We start from the raw sequence: 19,850 nt of genomic DNA, 5'->3' as shown, positions 1-19,850 counted from the left end.
CAGAGTGGCAAAGGGAAGTCTGCATCTCTCTCATGGTCGGTCTGGAGGTAGACAATCCAAGGCTGGTCTGGCAGGGCTGCCCCAGGAAGCTCCTGTCCCCGATGTTCTGTCATCTCAGAGGACTTGCCCTGACCCACCCAGGCAGGTTGTAGCTCCAACCTCAGAGCTCACTTTCCCAGCAGCAGGACAGAGGGAGAAGCAAAAAGGGCCTGCTTCTCTCTCCTAAGACATATCCTAGAAGTTGCACAAATTGCTTCCCTTCCAGTCCTGGAAGGAGGTCTTGGTCACACAACCAGCCTAGCTGCAGAGGAGGTGGAAACTGTAGTCCTAGGCAGCCATGCCATCAACTAAAAGTTGGTGTTTGGTGCTCTAAGAAGTGGGCAAGGCTACCGGGACTCTGCCCCACCCCTTTTGGATGTTCCCTCCTACCACCCGACCACTCCTTACTCAGAGTTCATGTTTTATGAGAGATTGTCCGTCAGACAAATTGCATTAAGCAATTCATAATTCAGGAACCAGATGAAAATCATGGGCTGGTGGGTGCCTTTCATGAGTTTTGTTGGCAAATTGCCGGTGGGGCTCTGACACTGACACTGAGGCTCTCCCCCATCCAGAGCCCACTGGGCACCAGCAGCCAGAGGCATCTTGTCCACTGGAAGGCGACTGTGTCACTCCCTGCTCATGGATCCCCTGCTCTTCAGAACAAAACCCACAGCCCTCCCTGCGGGACTGAGCTTGGACTAATGAGGGTGACCAGAGGCAGCCGTGGCCCAGTCATCCCAGGACAAGGGCTCATGGAAGAGGAGACAGTCTAGTGAGCACAGCGTTGGGTCATCGGAGCCGACTGCTTTCCAGGCCTGCGCTGGGGGTGCTTCAGTTTGGAGATGCGGAGCACAATGCACCAGTGGGGGTGGGCCTGGAAATAAGGGGTGCTGATCCAAACCCCACCCCCAAGGCTCGCTCCCGACCTCTGTCCTGTGTGTGCCTGACACTTCAGCTTCCTCCTGCTCGGCTGCCTGCTCTCTGTTTCCTTTGGTCAAACCCATGCATCAGGGCCCCTCCCCACAGGGGAAGGAGAGAGCCTGACTCCTGCATGAGAGTCAGGAAACTCAGCTGCACAGGGGTCTGACCACGCCACACACAGGTTGGTTCACAGGACCTTGTTATCCTATTATGGGCATCTCAGTCATAATTAACACGGGCCTCAGGACCAAAAGTTCTGCTCGGGCCATGTGAAAATGTTCAGTAATGTTAGTGCAGGAAGGTAATACACACTTTCTGCATTTCTGCCCTGCAGTGCAGCAATTGTTGCTGCTGGAAGTCATCGTGCTAATTCTCTTTGGTCATTTTTCCATTTAGTTGTTCTGAGTAACTCCAAGTACTACATGACTACACACTTCTCAAACTGGAAAATGCACAGCCCCAATTCTGTGCAGGGAGGATACAAAACAGAGTGTGATACATCTTTCTGGAGCATCAAGTTTAATAACAAGACTTGGAAGAACCAAGAAGTTGACAAGAACTATCCCCCTCCCCCACCAACATGGAAGACAGAAGCATGGGGGAGGGCAGGAGTGTCCAGGAATGACAGTCCAGTCTCTGAAATTTCACCCAAGTGGGGGTCAAGGGGCAGACCTGCAGCCAGGGTGGCCTCTCTTCTGGTCTCCCAGGCCACTCTAGACCATCCTCTGAGCTGGCCACGTTTTTGGATACAATGCTTCTGAAGGCCGTGGAGGTTTCTGATCCCAGGTCCCAGGTCCCAGGGAGCACGGCCTGACCTTCCTGCTTCAGTCATCCATGGGGTGTTACACTGGGCTCACTTTGTGGTGATGCTTCTTGCTGGGCAGCCTACAACATAGATGTTTTAAAATAAAGTTCCAGCTTCTCCCAGCCACCCTCTCCTGTTCCTGGCTGTGGCCAGAGGGAGTGGCTGGGAACACACTCTCAGGTTGCCCAGCATGGGAGGAGTTTCCAGTGTTGGGCACACCTGGAGGGCAGCAGGTTCCCTCTGGGGCGCTGGTCCTGCCGCTGGTGCTGCTGGTGGAGGTGGAGGCCCCAGGGCCACACTAGGGGCTGGGCTGGGGGTCACGGTCCTCGCCTCCAGGCTGGTGGGGGATTGGCAGTCTTGCTGGTCTTCTGCCCTGACTTCGGGTCCTGCTGCAGCTGCTCACTTTCTTCCTGGTAGAGCCACGTGGGGAGGAGTGGTTCACTCTGTGTGGACACCTCAGGGCTTGGGGAAGGCTCAACTTCATGGCTGCTGAGGTCAGCGGAAAGGGAGGGCCTCACGCTGATGGTGCAGCCCCCCACCTCGGGTTCCTCGGAGCTCACGCTGTCATGCCTCCTGCCTGCTCCTGAGTCTTGGATCTGGTCCCACCTCGAGCCCAGAGTCCTTACCACAGGACAGCTCACAGTATGGCCTGAGTGGCTCCTCCTACCCCATGTTCACCCATGAATGCCTCATTAGTTCAGTTAAGGTGCTTCTGTCACTAGGGTTGAGGGTCACCTTATCTTTTAAGAGATTTTTTTATCTCTGAGGAGAAATACAGTGGGATGGGGTATTGCCCTTTTAGGATTCACTGTCACAGCTCCCAGAAGTCCCAACCCCCAAAAGACAGGGACCTGGTGACCATGGAGTAGAGAAGTATTCCCAGACTCCATACATCCATTGCAGGGCCGTCATAGCTCTGCCCCAGGAAGAGTTCCAGGGCAGCGTAAGCGGGGCTGCCGCAGAAGGTATCAAGTTTGCCACTCTCTTTACATTCATTGCTGAGGCCAAAGTCCATAATTTTGATGTTTATCTCAGCATCAGAGAGGAGGTTCCCTGGCTTCAGGTCCCGGCAAATGACTCCCCTCTGGTGGCAGGCCTGCAGGGTGGAGACCACCTGCTGGAATGGGCCTCAGGCCTCCGCCTCTGTCATGCGGCCATGGTCCTCCAAATGGCTGGACATGTCCCCCCCCCCCCCACTAAGGTACTCCATCACCAGGAACATTGTCTCCTCCGTGTCAATCACCTCCAGTAGCTTTACAATATTGGGGTGATTCAGAGCCTTCATACTGTTCCCTTCCCAGAAAAGTTCCTGGAGGCTAGGAGCTCTGCTACCTTTTCTTAATGACCTTGATAGCCACCTCCCAGTCAGAATGTGCCAGGCCAACTTCACCTTGGCGAACCTACATTCATCAATGGTGTGGAGGATCTCGTAGTTGTCAATATGCGCCTCCTTGTCAGCAGAGATGGCCATGAGGCCCTGCCTTATGGTGACCTGCTAACTACACTGACTGACAGCACTAACTAGCAATGCTAATTATGCTAACTAACAGTGCTAACTATACTAACAGTGCTCAGTATGCTAACTATACTAACACTGCTAACTAATACTAACTATACTAACTATGCTAATAAACTATTAACTTTACCAGTTACGCTAACTAACTATACCAATGATACTAACAATGCTAACTGTATTAGTACTAGCAATACTAACTAAAAAAAAAATTTAAGATAAAATGAGAAAAAGAACAAAGGAAAAAAATAAAGCAGAATGAAAAAATTAAAAAATTGAGTAAAAGTGCTAACAAAAGATCAAGATGAAAAAAAAAACAATTAATTACATGGGACTGAGTGAACTGATGAGGATCAGTATAATTTTTGTGACTTTCTGTCTGAATTTAAAAAAAAAAAAAAATCCCATAAGTACTCAGAGGCAAAGAATATACAAATCAATTTTCACTGCAAAGTAAAGGAGCTGTTACAGTGGAGGATTACTGGACTGAATGTCAATATTATGACATAGTATGAGTGTGTTTCATGTTTGGTAATTGCAATCATTGTTGCTTTTGTTGTGGTCATCCTTGTACAATGCTTGGTGTCAGTCTATTTATCTCTTGTAAAAATAAAATGCAGTGTGTGTGTGTGTGAAAAAAAATAATAAAAAAATAAAGGAGAAAAAAAAATTGAGAAGGAAATTTTTTTAAATAAAAGAAAAAATGATAAAAAAGACAAAAATAAAAATGAGAAAAAGGCAAAGAAAAATGAGAAAAATAAAAAAGAGTGGAGAAAAAAGGAAAATATCAACAAAATGGCGAAAACAAGGAAGAAACAAGCTAACTGTGGGTCCAAGACCATGAGGTCACCAAAAGCAACTTCCTGGCCTCTAAGGACCAAAAACCTGGACCCAGCTGGGGACATTTATAGGTATTTTTGTGAATTTATCACAGTGGTGCCCTGTGAGTTCAGAGCAAGTAACACCAATCACAGCTGGGGACAAACCACAGTGGTTTTCTCGCTTTTTGGGTTCAAGACTCTTTTACACTTAGAAAAAAGGATCCCAAAGAGATTTTTCTTTATGTGCATTATTAGAGATTGGTGTTCACTTTGTTAGAAATTAAAATCTGTAGGATGCTTCCATGACATTTTCATTCCTAGTTTGAAAATCTGTAATAATTTTAAAGACCTCATAATGTCTACACTTGAAATAGTCAATTCTTTTTCCTTAAACTCTGGTCTCAAAATAATGTTACAACTTAACTGACTTCACAATACTATAGGAAAATGTTCTGTTACATAGGACATGATAAGGTACATTATGAATGTCTATGAAGCTGAGAGAAGATTTGTCAGGAAGATGATGAGCAGATGTCTCATTAGGGCCCTCAGAGGTCAGATGGCATGGGTTGATGTATTTGAAGTGTTGAAGGAAAGAAGCTGTCAACCAATCATCCTATATCTAGCAAAACTGGCCTTTGAAAATGAGGGAGAAATTAAGACATTCCCAGTTAATCGAGAGTTGAGAGAGTTCTTAACTACCATACCTGCCTGCAGCAGGGTGTCCTTCAGGTTGGAGTGAAGGACCCTGGACAGTAACTCAAAGTTTTATGAAGAAATAAAGGTCTCTGGTAAAAGTAGATAGATGGGTGATTAGAAAAGCTAGTACCATTGTAGCTCCACTTTTTGTTTTCTATTTGATTTAAGAGACTAATTGATAATAAAAAACTCCACAATTATTAGTCTGGTTTTGGACACACAATGCATAAAGATGCAATTTTATGACATCAGTAACTGAAAGGGGGTGGAGTCAGAGCTGTATACGAGCAAGGGTTTTATATGTTATTGAAATTAAGCTGGTTTAAATTGGCATTAGAGTGTTACAACTTTAGGATGTTATTTGTAATCTCATAGTAACCACAAAGAAAATAGCTATAGAATATCCACAAAAGGAAATGAGAAGGAAATTAAAATGTTTCACTACAAGAAATCAAGTAAATGTAAAAGAAGATGGTCATGAAGGAAATGAGGGACAAAAAAGTCATAAAGCATATAGAAAACAAAGAGCAAAATGACAGAGGTAACTCTTTCCTTATTAGCAATTACTTTAAATATAAATGGGTTAAACTTTTCAGGTGAAAGATTGGCAGAATGGATAAAAACATATAATGCAACTATTTGCTAGCCCTAAGAGACTCACTTTAGATCCAAAAATGGAGAAAAGTTGAACTCGAAAGGATAGAAAAAGATAGTCCATGCAAATAGTAACCAAAAGAGAGCAGGGGTGGCTGTACTAATATCAGACAAAATAGACTTTAAATCAGAAAAGGTTACAAGGGACAAAGAAGGACATTATATGTTAATAAGAGGTTCAATACAGCAAGAAGATAAAATCATAAACATTTACACACCTAATGACACCATCAAAACACATGAAGCAAAAGTGGACACAACTGAGGGGAGAGATAGTTCTACATAATAGTTGGAACCTTCAATACCTCACTCTCAATGATGGGTAGAACAACTAGACAAGATGATTGAGAAGGTAGGGAATTTGAACAACACAATCAACCAATTAGGTCTAACAGACACACACACCAACAGAACACACGTTCTTCTCAAGGGCACATGAGGCCTTCTCCAGGACAGACCATGTGTTAGGCCACAATTAAGTCTCAGTAGATTTTACAAGGTATCATACAAAGTATCTTCTCCAAGCACAATGGGATAAAGTTAGAAGTCAGCAACAGAAGGAAAAGTGGAAAATTCACAAATTTGTGGAAATTAAACACACCTTAAAGAAACTTTGTGTCAAAGAAGAAAGCACAAAAGGAATTAGAAAATATTTAGAGATGAAGGAAAAGGAAACACAGACTTATGAGAAACAACAAAGCAGTGCTAAGGGGAACTTTATAGCCATAAACACACTACAATAATCTCAAACCAATAACCTAACCTCATGCAATTTAGGAAACTAGAAAGAGAAGAACAAACTAAACCCAAAGCTAGAAGAAAGAAGTTAATAATAAAGATTAGAGCAAAGACAACGTAGAGAATAGAAAAACAGAGAAAATCAACAAAATCCAAAGTTGTTGTTTTGGAAAAATTAACAAAGCTGACAAGCCGTTAGCTAGACTGACTAAGAAAAAAAAAGGGAAGACAAATTATTAAAATCAGAAGTGAACTTGGGGCAAAAAAAAAAGGATTATAGAGAGTACTATAAATAATTGTTCTCTAACAAATTGGACAACTAGATAACATGGGAAAATTCCTAGAACTACAAACCCTCCCAAGACTGAGTCACAAAGAATAGAGAATCTAAATAGACTCATAACTAGTAAGGTGATTGGATCAGTAATCAAAAATCCCTCTACAGAAAAAGCTCTGTGCTCAATTGATGGCTTCACTGGTGAATCCTACCAGACATTTAGAGAAGAACTAACACCAATCCTTCTCCAACTCATCCAAAAAATTCAGGGGAAAGAACACTTCCTAACCCCTTCTATGAGTTATAATAAACTGGTTCCCTGAGCTCTGTGAGCTGCTCTAGCAAATTAATCAAACCCAAGGAGAGGGTCGTGGGAAACTCTGATTTATAGCCTGTTGGTCAGAAGTACAGGTAAGGACCTAGGCTTGCAGTTGGCATCTCAAGTGGAGGCCGTCTCTTGGGACAGAGCCCTTAACTATCTCCAGGTAGACAGTGTCAAGACTGAGCTGAATTGTAGGCACCCAGCTGGCATGGAAGAGTTGCTTGATGGTGTAGCAAACATCCGCCACCACACACACACACACACAAACACACACACATGTCGGAATTGGGTACTAGAATCATTACCAGGTGAACTCACCGACCCTGCCACACACTTAGTACACAAGCACTTTTCAGTACAAGGGCTGGTCTATAAAAAATTTGAAAAAAATATGAAAGTGGGGAAGGTGGAAGTGGGATAGATATTATGAGACCAGCCATGAGCTGATAACTGTTGAAGTTGGGTACGTGGGGACGGGGGTCATTATACTGATTTGCCTACTTTTGTGTATGTTCAAAGTTGTCCACAAGAAAAAGTCGAAGAAACAAAACACAAGAGTAAAATGAATGTGTTGCCTGCATCCCTGGACTCCTGCTAGTTTAGGTGGTGAGTGGGGCGTGTGATAAACCGTGGCTTCTCTGAGGTGGGCTCACAGGGCTGGACACACTGTCCACCCTCCACAGCCACGACACAGAGGTGGGCTCACATCAGACCCATCGTCACGGCCATGCACCCTCTCCTGGGTGAGAGACCCCTCAGAGGATCTGATCACAGCCATGCACCTCACTCGTGGTCAGCACACACACACTCAGCTGCAGCGCCGGTCATGGAGCCCGTGGGCACTGGCCACACAGCAACCGGCCGCAGATGAAGGCATTTGGGACAGCTGGCTCTGAATTTACAGCTCTTGTGTACTCCAGCCCGGTGTCTTTTAACCATCTGGGGCTGTGCTGGCTTGGGGAAAGAGCTGGCCAATGTGCACTTCAAGGTCAAGAAGATAAATAGCCCAGGAGATGTGCTGTGTTTCCTGCAGAGCATGGCTGAGAGAAGACGAGGTCCGTGTGTCACTGGGGGTGGCGTGGGAGAAATGGGGAGAGGTTGGTCAAAGGGTAAAAGTCACAGTTCTGTAGGCTGAGTGAATCTAGAGATGCAACGCACAGCAGGATGACAGCAGTTAATGACACTGCGTCATGTGGGGAAAACTCGGCAGGAGAGAATACTTTAGGTGCTCAGACCACACCAAAAGGTGATAGATATCTGAGCAGATGGGCATATTAATTAGCTCACCTGTGGTAATCATTCCACTATGTACATAAACACCAAAACGTCATGTTGTACACCTGAAATTCATGCAATTTTTATTAACAATGAGGTCTGTGACATGAGTGGCCAGCAGCTGTACCTGGACACTGTGACTTCATCAATGGCAGAAATGACACTCCTGCCAGGGTGGACCCAACCTGCAAAGGGACAGGTGGGTTTTGCCTCCTGGCTCTTGGAAACCAGCCCCCAGGCGGTGAAGAAGCCTGGCAGCCACACAGAGGAGGACGAGGCCTGGCCACCAGCCCAGCTGGGCCCCAGATAGCGGCCACTGTGAGCGAGGCCTCAGCAGCGCTCACATGTGGCAGAGAGGCGCCGTCCCCTGGGCCCTGCCCAAAGCATGAAATCCCGTGGGAATAAATGATGATTATTTTAAACCACTGCGTTTAGGGGCAGTTGGTTTGACAGTGGAAGATACCAAAACGCTGCCTCCCCCTGCCCCATGCCTGCTCCAGGTCCTCCACCTCCTCTCACCCCTGTTATAGACGGAGTGTTCCTGTCCCCCAGATTCATATGTTGGGGTCCCAACCCCCAGCGTGGCAGTGTCTGGAGATGGGGCCTGTGAGGAGGCACACCCTTGAACGCGGTTTTAAGGGTGGAACATAAGCCAGTAGAGCCAAGGTCCTGACATAAGAGGAAGGGGCTGCAGGGTTCCCCCCACCACATGAGGACACAGTGAGGAGGAGAGTCCACACCAGACACCGACCCCGCCGGACTGCAATCTGGGACTTCCGACCCTTCCAGAGCGGTGGGAAGACACACTTCTGTTGTTCAAGCCACTCAGGCTGTGGCCCGTGTCGTGGCAGCCACAGCACATTAATCATACCCCCTCCAGCCTCGAAGCCTCTGCACACACCCTCCCTCCTGCCCGGACGCTTCACGCAGCTCACACCTCCTGGCCACGGTCTCTCTCAGCAACTGTGTTCCTAACTCGGGGAGGGGTGGGAAGCGGGGGGGCATCAGCCAGGCCTCCCTCCCTGTTCACCCCTCTCAAAGCAGCCTGCCCTCCCCTCCAGCATGGGTAAGTCTGCAGCTGCAGCTTCGATTTCTTTGAATAATGGTTTGATGGACGTTCCCCCTCCTCCCGGGTCTGCACGGGGCCTGTCACACATACCTGCCCCATTTTTAGAAAAGATGCTGTCCTTGACCCAGAACGTAAAGCACCCTTTGACCCAGACGTTCTGCTCCTGGATGTAAATGCTAGTGAAACGTGGGACATGGCTGGGTGGTGTGTCTCAGGGCCCTGGGCTAGAACAGGCCTTGCGTGTCCCATCAGGAGAATGGATACATGTGGCCCATCCAGATGAGTGACGCTGGGCAGCTATGGGAACGCTCGAGCCCGGCCACCCTGAGCAGCAGGGGAGAGTTGCCCAGACAACCAGTCCCCAAAGGGGGCATGTGTCACCGTCCATCTGAATGAAAGAACACAGAAAATACCAGTGCAGCCTGGGAGTCAGACAATGAGGCCAAGCAGGGACAACGTAGTCACAAATGATGTCAGGGCACCAGTCACCCCAGGGAGAGGGTTGTTTTCAAGGAGGGAGGCGATGGAAACACCCATTTACTGACTTGGGTGGTGAATACCCTTGTCTAAACTATAGTGCAGCTTTAAACTATATGCAACACACACGTACACATGTGTGTAGATAAGTTTTGTATGTCTTCTGTGTGTACACCAACAAGTTTTTTTTTTCTTATAAATTTATTTATTTTATTTTTGGCTGCATTCGGTCTTCATTGGTGCGTGTGGGCTTTCTCTAGTTACTGTGAGCGGGGGCTACTCTTTGTTGTGGTGCGTGGGCTTCTCACTGCGGTGGTTTCTCTTGTTGCGGAGCACAGGCTCTAGGCGTGCGGGAGTTGTGGCACACGGGCTTAGTTGCTCCACAGCATGTGGGATCTTCCTGGACCAGGGATCGAACCCGTGTCCCCTGCATTGGCAGGCGGATTCTTAACCACTGTGCCACCAGGGAAGTCCCACACCAACAAGTTTTAATGAAAAAAAATGAACAATTGTTCAACAAAGTGGCAAACTGTTATTTTTAAAAGGGGGACAGAGCTCCCAATTGCTCCTCAAACACCCAGGTGCATTGTCACAGGTGGATGAACCTGGCCTCCCCTGGCAGCACTCACCCACCTCAATCTCACTGGTAGCAAATGACTGACCAGTTGCCTAAGTGTAAACCCCTTTTCCAAAAGGACCCTGGACTCCCTGCTTCTGCGCCCACCAGCACGGCATCAGCGCCCAGACGCTGGCAGGTGACAAAGACCAGATGGCCAGCAGATCCTGTGCTCTCTGCCTGGGGCAGCAACAAGGGCAGATCAGCCCCCTGTCAGCTGGAGACTCTCTACAGCCATTCTCAGGACAGCTTCCCCACCCCTCAGGGCCCTGGAAGTGACCTTGTCTCTGTTTGTTTACTGCTCTGTCTTCTTCCGTGAGGACAAGGGGTGTGTTAGGTGCACTGCAAGGTCTCTGGTGCTAAGACTGGCAGAGGCTTCTGCTAAATGGCTGAGGGGCAGCGACGGAGCAATGCCAGGAGCCCCGTGCTCCTGGGCTATCCTGTGGCTGAGGGGCCGGGACACACCAGGGAACAAGAAGCGACCCTGAGCAGACCTTCCTGGTCCCTTCCCAGCCCCACCTCTTACTGTCTGCCAAGTGCCCCCAGAATTTCACTCAACCTCCAGGAGCCTCATCTGTGGATTAGAGGTGACAGGAATGATTAGCCCCAAGAATGTGGAAGGAGATAAGGCAGACACCCGGCCTGGGGGTGCTGATGGATAAAGCTGCTTCTCTCACCAGCTGCCTGAAGGTGTAGCTGAGGATGTGAGCTCTGTGCCACGGGGCGTTACTCATGGGCAGCCCTGAGGGGCATGGAGGGAAGGGTGACTTCTGTGGTGGGTGATTGCAGAGCCTGGTGCCAAGTAGGCTCCAGGGAAATGTTTGTTGCCCGAATCCATGGAGGAGATGGCCAAACCTCACATGCTAACAGCAGAGTCACATTTAAAACAAGGACTGCATGTTCAGAGGCCACTCTTGCCGGTCCTAGGGCAGAAGGAACAATGCGTGACATGGAGAGGGGGTGGGCAGAACTCGAGCGGATGACGCCTGCGTGTGCGTGGACAGGGCAGCAGGTGGCGGGAGCATCCCAGAGCCCTCTGCTTTCCTGCCCATGGGGATGAAAACCAGAAGAGGATGACTTCAAACTGGTGTGAACGGATGCAAGGTCACGGAAGCAGCCTCACAGGCCTTAACCCACCCCCAGGGGACTGTCCCCAGAAGGTCTTTCAGAGCCAGGATGAGGCTTTACATGTGCACGTGCGCAGGCCAGAGATGTTTTAGTTTGGGCTGCCCAGACACACCTGGAGATAAGGATTCTGGCACAAGGAGTTTATTTGGGAGGTGAAGGCAAGGGTGTAGGGAAGTGAGAAGAGGAAGGGAAGGTGACTAATTATGCCTGTTATCAAGCTGCTTCCACGTCGGAGCCCCCACTACAGGATCCCCCTAATACAGGATGCCCGCCACTACAGGATACCCCCATTACAGGATGCCCCCACTGTGGGCAACAGGAATCGGCGCACCAGGGAGCCTGGGAGCCAGCGCAGAGAGGCGGCTGGGGTCCTGGCTGAGTCTGCTCCTGGGCATGCTAAGCCTCACGCTGCAGCCTGCCCCCAGGAGGCCAAGGGGTCTCTGGCAGCAGGGGAAGCCCCAGGCAGAGACGTGCTGGCATTTGGAAGTGAGAGGAGGCCAGGGTGAGGGGCTCTGGCCGCCAGCCCTCGCTGGACTGAGAGAGTCTCCTGCTGTCCTTATCATAAGACTATGGGTAACTGAGCCGCCATGTGGACTTCAGAAGATCGAGGGTACATGTAATAGTTTTGTCACCCTTGTCTCACGTCTGAGGTGGATACTGCAGACTGACTCACTGAGCATGTATGCCACCCCCTCCTTCCATGCCTTGTATCTCTGGAAAACCTGAAATCTACATTTCCCAGACTCCCGTGCTGTTAGGTTTCTGCAGGTGGCTCCAGCTCCTCTGCACAGATGCCTGCCTGAGATCTAAAAGGTGGAAGTGAGCAACACAGGGAGGTGGAGAGATGGGGCTCCTGGCTGACAGGGAACGGAGGGGTCTGGTTCTTCGACAGCAGCAGCATCACAGACTGGGGTTTCCATGGCAACCGTCTTGGGTGGAGTCAGGTGATTGTCTAGGCTGTGTTGTCCCTGGCTATGGGGCCTCTACTCTTGGTTCCCTTGTGGTCCTGGAATCTCAGTCTTAACACCCAGGAATAAGACCCCTCTGCCCAAACCACAAAGAGTGGATTCTGCCACCTGTAACTAATCACTGTGACCAGTACAAATTCAGATTCTGAAATCACCTCCATTGTTTTTCCTGTGCAGAAGAAATACAGAAAACTTAAGAAAAACAAGTAAGAATCATCTGTAATCCCACCATCTGGAGGTAATCTCTGTAGTAATTTTACATGTTTTCTATTTTTTTCTATAGTCAAAATGACACAGTTTGTATTATTCTCTGCCAGCTTTGCTCACTTAATGTGAATTATAAATGTGTCCCAGTAGCTTTGTCCATGTGACCTTCAGCTCCCTAGACCAAATCAGGTTCTATTCACTTTTTTAAACTGCTGTATTGATGTACAATTGACATAGAAAAAGCTGTACATATTTAAGGTATACAACCCAATGACTTTGGATATAAGTATACATCTGTGAAACCATCACCAGTCTATGCCATAAATACATCCATCACGACCAAGTTTCCTCAACCCTCTTTATTTATTATTGTGATAAGAACACGTAACAGAAGATCTACCCTCTTAGCCAAGTTCTAGGTACATAATATGGCTTTGTGAACTATAGGCACTATGCCGTGCAGATCTCTAGAACTTACTCATCTTGCATACCTGACACTTTGTACCCTTTGACCATCACCTCCCCGTTTCCCCTTCCTCAGGCCCTGATGACTACCCTTCTACTCTCTTCTAAGGGTTTGGCTATTTTAGATTCCTCATATAAGTGGTACTATGTAGCATTTGTCCTGTGTCTGGCTTACTTGACTTAGCATAATGTCCTCCAGGTTCATCCATGTTGTTGCAAATGGCAGGATTTCCTTCCTTTTTTAAAAGCTGAATAATATCCTGTTTTGTGTATATACCACATTTTCTTTAGCCATTAATCAGGCAATGTACATTTAGGTTGCTTCCATGTTTTGACTATTGTGAACAATGCTGCAATGAACAGGGAGTGCAGATACCTCTTTGAGGTCCTGATTTCATGTTCCTTTGTGTATGTAGGTGAGATTGCTGGATCATATGGTAGCTGTATTTCTGACTTTTTTGTCTGGCTTTGGTGTCAGGGTAATGTTAGCTTCATAAAATGAGTTTGGAAGTGTTCTTTCTTTCATTTTTGGAAGAGTTTAAGAAGGATTGGTACTAATTCTTCTTTAAATGTTTCATAGAAAGGTAGAATTGCCTGTGAAGACATGGCCCTTGCTTTGTTTAGAGGTGTTTGGTTAATGATTCAATCTCCTTATTTATTATTGGCCTGTTCAAACTTTCAGTTTCTTCTTGGTTCGGTCTTGGTAGGTTGTATGTTTCTAAGAATTTATCCACTTCTTCTCAGTTGTCCAATTTTTTGGTATATAATTGTTCATAATAGTTTCTAATAATTTTTTTATTTCTGTGGCATCTGCTGTAATGTCTTCTCTTTCATTTATGATTTTATTTATTTGAGTCTTCTTTTTTTCCTTAATCTTGCTAAGGGTTTGTTGATTTTGTTTTATCTTTTCAAAAACCACCTCTTGGTTGCATCTATTTTTTAATTTTATTTATTTATGATCTGATCTTTATTATTTTTTTTTCTTTCCTTCTGCTAACTTGTGCCTTAGTTTGTTCTTTTTCTAGTTCCTTGGGGTGTAAATTTAGGTTATTTGGGATTTTTCTTTTGTGATGTAGATATTTATTGGTATCTCTTGGTACTTTCCATTTGTCTCAAAATATTTCTAATTTCCCTTTAAGTTTCTTCTTTGATCCAATGTTATTCAAGGTGGTATTGTTTAATTTCTATGTATTTATGAATGTCTGCATTTTCCTTCTGTTATTGATTTGTAATTTCATTCCATTGTGGTCAGAAAAGACATTTGAGATGATTTCAGTCTCCTTAAATTTGTTAAGACTTGTTTAGTGATCTGGTGATCTATAAGGTGATTTATCCTGGAGAATCTACGTGTGCTTGAGAAGAAGGTGCATTCTGCTGCTGTTGGATATTTACTACGTATCTGTTTGGTCCATTGGTTTATAGTGATGTTCAACTCTGCTGTTCCCTTACTGATTTTTGTCTGGATGTTCCATCCATTATTGAAATTAGAGTATTCAAGTCTCCTACTATCATTTTATGGCCATCTATTTCTCCTGTTATATCTGTAGATGTTTGCTTTACATATTTAGGCGTTCTGATGTTGGATACAAATATATTTATTGTATTTATTTATTTATTTTTATATCCATTTAAAAAATTGAAGTATAGTTAATTTACAATGTTGTGTTAGTTTCAGGTATACAGCAAAGTGATACATATATCACATATACATATGTATATGTGATATATGTATATATACACATATATGTATATATATATACACATATATATATATTCTTTTTCAGATTCTTTCCTATTATAGGTTATTACAAGATATTGAATATAGCTCCCCGTGCTATACAGTAAGTCCTTGTTGTTTATCTATTTTATATATAGTACTATGTATATATTAATCCCAAACTTCTTATTTTATTTGTTTGTATTAAAAATTTTTAAAGGTTACTTTACATTTTTAGTTGTTACAAAATATTGGTTATATTCCCCATATTGTACAATACATCCTTGAACATATCTTACAACCAATAGTGTGTACATCCCACCATCTTACCCCAATATTGCTCCTCCCCCCAATGGTAACCACTAGTTTGTTCTCTATAACTGTGAGTCTGCTTCCTTTTTGTTATATTCACTAGTATGTTGTATTTTATAGATTCCACATATAAGTGATTTCTTACAGTATTTGTCTTTATCTGTCTGACTTATTTCACTTATCATAATGGCCTCCAAGTTCATCCATGTAACTGTTGCAAATGGCAATATTTCATTCTTTTTTTGGCTGAGTAGTATTTCATTGTATATATATATATATATATATAAACACACACACATATATATATACCATGCTTTCTTTATCCACTCATCTGTTGATGAATACTTAGGTTGCTTCCATATCTTGGCAATAATAATGCTGCTATGAACACTGGGGTGCATGTATCTTTTTGAATTAGTGTTTTGGCTTTTTTTCAGGTATACACCCAGGAGTGGAATGGGTGTACAGATAATTGGTATATCTTCCTTTCCTTTTTATCCTTATATAATGATCTTCTTTATCTTGTGTAGCAGTTTTTGTTTAAAAGTCTATTTTTTCTCATAAAGGTAACCAAAAAAAAACACACTGCTTTCTTTTGTTTACCATTTGTATGGAATATCTTTTTCTATCCCTTTACTTGAAACCTTTGAGTGTTCTTAAAGCTATAGTGAGTCTCTTGTACACAGCATAGAGTTGTAGCATGTTCTTTTATCCATTCAGTCACTCAATGTCTTTTGATTAGTTGGTTTAATCCATTTAAACTTAAACTATTTATTGATTATTGTAGTTATTCTTACTACTTTTGTCTTTTCACTTTTCAACTAAGGTTAAAATTGATTTGTACACCACCATTACAGTACTGCATTGTTCTTTATTTATCTATATATTTACCAGTAAAATTTATACTTTCTTATGCTTTTGTGTTGTTGTTTAGTGTCCTTTTTGTTGTTGCTGCTTGGTTGTTATTGTTTTTTCTATTTGTCTTGGGTTTTGCCTGTTTGTTTTCTTTTCTTTGTGTGTGTGTGTGTGCTGCATGGCGTGCAGGGTCTTGGTTCCCCAGCCAGGGGTTGGACCTGAGCCTCGTGGGAGCACTAAGTCTAGGACACTGGACTGCTAGAGAATTCCAGGCTCCAGGGAATATTAATTGGCAGGAGCTCTCCCAGAGGTCTCAATCTCGACACCAAGACCTGGCTCCACCCAACTGCCTGCAGAATCCAGTGCTGGATGCCTCATGCCAAACAACCAGCAAGACAGGAACACAGCCCCACCCATCATCAGACAGGCTGCCTAAAGTCATACTAAGCTCACGAACACCCCCAAACACACAACATGACATGGCCCTGCCCATCAGAGGGACAAGACTCAGCTCCACTCACCAGAGCACAAGCACCAGTCCCTCCAACCAGGAAGCCTACACAAGCCCCTGGACTAACCTCACCCAACAGGGGGCAGACACCATAAACAAGAGGAACTATGACCCTGCAGCCTGTGGAAAGGACACCACAAACACAGCAAGTTAGACAAAGTGAGATGACAAAGAACTATGTTGCAGACAAAGGATCAAGGTAAAAACACATGAGACCAAATAAATGAAGAGCAAATAGGAAATCTACCTGAAAAAGAATTCAGAGTAATGATAGTAAAGATATCCAAGATCCTGGAAATAGAATGGAGGCACGGATCAAGAAGATACAAGAAATGATTAACAAGGACCTAGAAGAACTAAAGAACAAAAAAACAGTGATGAACAACACAATAACTGGAAAGAAAAATACACTAGAAGGAATCAATAGCAGAATAACTGAGGCAGAAGAACAGATAAGTGAGCTGGAAGGTAGAATGATGGAAACAACTGTGAAGTAGAATAAAGAAAAAAGAATAAAGAGAAATGAGAATAACTTCTGAGACCTCTGGGACAACATTAAATGCACAAACATTCAAATTATAAGGGTCCCAGAAGAAGAATAGAAAGAGAAAGAGTCTGAGAAAATATTTGAAGAGATTATAGTCAAAAGCTTCCCTAACATGGGAAAGGAAATAGTCACCCAAGTCCAGGAAGTGCAGAGAGTCCCATACAGGATAAACCCAAGGAAAAACATGCTGAGAAACATATTAATCAAACTAACCAAAATTAAATACAAAGAAAAAATATTGAAAGCAGAAAGGAAAAAGCAACAAATAACATACAAGGGAATTCCCCATAAGGTTATCAGCTGATTTTTCAGCAGAAACTCTGCAGACCAGAAGGGAATGGGGTGAAATATTTAAAGTGATGAAAAGGAAAAACCTACAACCAAGATTACTCTACCCAGCAAGGATCTAATTCAGATTCGATGGAGAAATCAAAAGCTTTACAGACAAGCAAAAGCTAAGAGAATTCAGCACCACCAAACCAGCTTTACAACAAATGCTAAAGGAACTTCTCTAGGTGGGAAAAACAAGAAAAGAAAAAGACCTAGAAAAACAAACCCAAAACAATTAAGAAAATGGTAATAGGAACATACATATTGATAATTACCTTAAATGTAAATGGATTAAATGCTCTAACCAAAAGACACAATGGATGAATGGATACAAAAAAAAAAAAAAAAGACCCGTATATATGCTGTCTACAATAGACCCACTTCAGACCTAGGGACACATACAGACTGGAAGTGAAGGGGTGGGGGAAGATATTCCATGTAAATGGAAATCAAAAGAAAGCTGGAGTAGCAATTCTCATATCAGAGAAAATAGACTTTAAAATGAAGACTATTACAAGACACAAGGAAGGATACTACATAATGACCAAGGGATCAATCCAAGAAGATATAACAATTGTAAATATTTATGCACCCAACATAGGAGCACCTCAATATATAAGGCAAATGCTAATAGCCATAAAAGGGGAAATCAACAGTAACACAATAATAGTGGGGAACTTTAACACTCCACTTACACCAGATCAACCAGACAGAAAATTAATAAACACAAGCCTTACATGACACAAATATTTTTGGAACACAAAGTTCATTAAAACAAATATTAAAAAGAAAAAAGAAAATCAGAATTCAGCACCCTTAGAAACCTGAATTGGTAGTAAAAATTAACAAGGAAACAATGGTGAACAGTCTGTGACACCAGTATTTCTGGACTGGCAAAGGGATGAATATATTTCATCATCTTTGGAAACATACATTTTTTTTCATAGCATCCTTTTTTCCCCAAAGTGATACCAGGCATGTTGACTCATAAACCTAAATATCTTTAATCTTTCTTTAATAAGGAGACAAATGTAGGTCAACTGAGACTTGTTAAGCAATGAATGTTTCTATATTTTATCTTATTTGGAAATAATCTAGACTTTCCATGAATTCCCATCATTCCACTTAGCCAAACTCTAAAGTTTCAAGTGACCGAAAAGATCTGGAGAAACTGTTTTTAAATAGACATACCATAAAACATAACCTTTCTTACAGAGTTCACCTAAAAACTCTTCCCCCATCTAGATCTATCTAATTCACTTGTCCCAACAATGATGATGAGATGACCTGTGAAAACTTCCTGAGACTTTAAACCAAGTCAGCCATCACCCCAAGCTCTTTTTCTTGTAGACGAATTTTGTCACTGAGATCACTCCCATGAACTTATTGGATTTGGAGTAAACCTAGGTAGAAGAAAAGTTTGATATCGAGTGTAGATAATGCTAAAGATATGTCTATTTTCATGAAACCGTTAACTTTACCTTTGCGATTCTTGACTGAAGGACTCATCCTAGATCTCGTGAACTTGAAAAACTTTTGGGTTCCTTTCTATTAGAGTTAATTCATGAGTGCTTACTTCTAAGCCAGTTAAATAGAGCTCTTTCACAAGTTAATTTTGGCAGTAGGATTCGGAAGTAGAAACATGTCAGTTCTATAAGGTAGTTACAGACATACATGTTACCAGGCCCTTTTCAGATTCTTGGAGAGCAATACCATAGAAATGAATATTGCTTCCACAAGACTCTTAGGCAAGCAAAGTCTTTTATTAAAAGAGATAGCCTGTGCAAGGGCGGGGATGGGGTGGGTAGGGCCAGCTCTCCAAGCACGGAGCAGAAGGGGAGAGTTGCTTTTACAACAAAAGGAGAGTGTGTCTCAGGATCACTGATCATTTCCGGAAATCATCCCACATTTCTTTGATCAGCAGCAGGTGGCTCCATGGTGGATACCTACCGGAATATAGAGGGCTTCTGTGAGGGGAAAGAAATGCATGAGAATTTTCTGCAAGAAAGCACAGGAACAGATAAGGGTAAAATGTATAGTTGAGCTTCTTGTCTTGTGGCAACTAGGTATAGTCCTGAGTGTAACAGAGATAAAGTTACTCCTGTGAGCCTGTTTCCCCTACCCCCTCTGAGACTCAGCCCCCCAGGCCCTTTGTTCTTTAGCTTGCAAGGCCTGTTTTGCCTGAAGCCATTCCCCGGTCCTTATCCAAAATGGCTGTAGGTCTGTCTCATGCATACGTACATACAGATAGACATGAGCAGAGATTTCATTTAAAAACTTTAGTCAGTCGTGCATCAGGTAGTACAATAGAAAACTTATGCTTATTTATGAAGAACCACTGTTGGAATAAGTGAAGTTTATGTGCTCTGATGGCTAAGGCTTTTTACTATTTGTTGGAAAAGACTTTTAAGATTTATATTTGTCCTTATGGAGGCTATGAATTAGAATTTGGGTGAGGGAGCCCTTCTAGCAGTTTGTACTTTTAAAAAGACCTCTTCCCCATCTCCCCCTCCTCCCTTTGTTTCTTCCCTTTGGTTTCAGGTTCTATCTGATCCAGTCCACTGGCCTTAGTCTCAGGCCG

General features: G+C 43.9%; 2 long non-coding RNA genes across 2 annotated transcripts in view; both read left to right on the top strand.

The window, feature by feature from the left end:
- LOC309662709 overlaps window positions 1–19,850 on the top strand; it is a 435,223-nt gene that overhangs the window by 141,869 nt on the left and 273,504 nt on the right. The gene's annotated exons all lie outside the window — the stretch shown is intronic.
- LOC309663089 lies at window positions 13,565–19,115 on the top strand. The gene is made up of 2 exons (XR_014265102.1): window positions 13,565–14,743; window positions 14,782–19,115. It is a non-coding gene; the product is annotated as an uncharacterized lncRNA (long non-coding RNA).

The sequence above is a fragment of the Balaenoptera physalus genome, assembly GCF_965194825.1.
Source record: "Balaenoptera physalus genome assembly, chromosome: 6".
Taxonomy (NCBI): domain Eukaryota; kingdom Metazoa; phylum Chordata; class Mammalia; order Artiodactyla; family Balaenopteridae; genus Balaenoptera; species Balaenoptera physalus.
The sequence above is the reverse complement of the archived record's forward strand: the minus strand, read 5'-3'. Positions and strand labels throughout refer to the sequence as shown.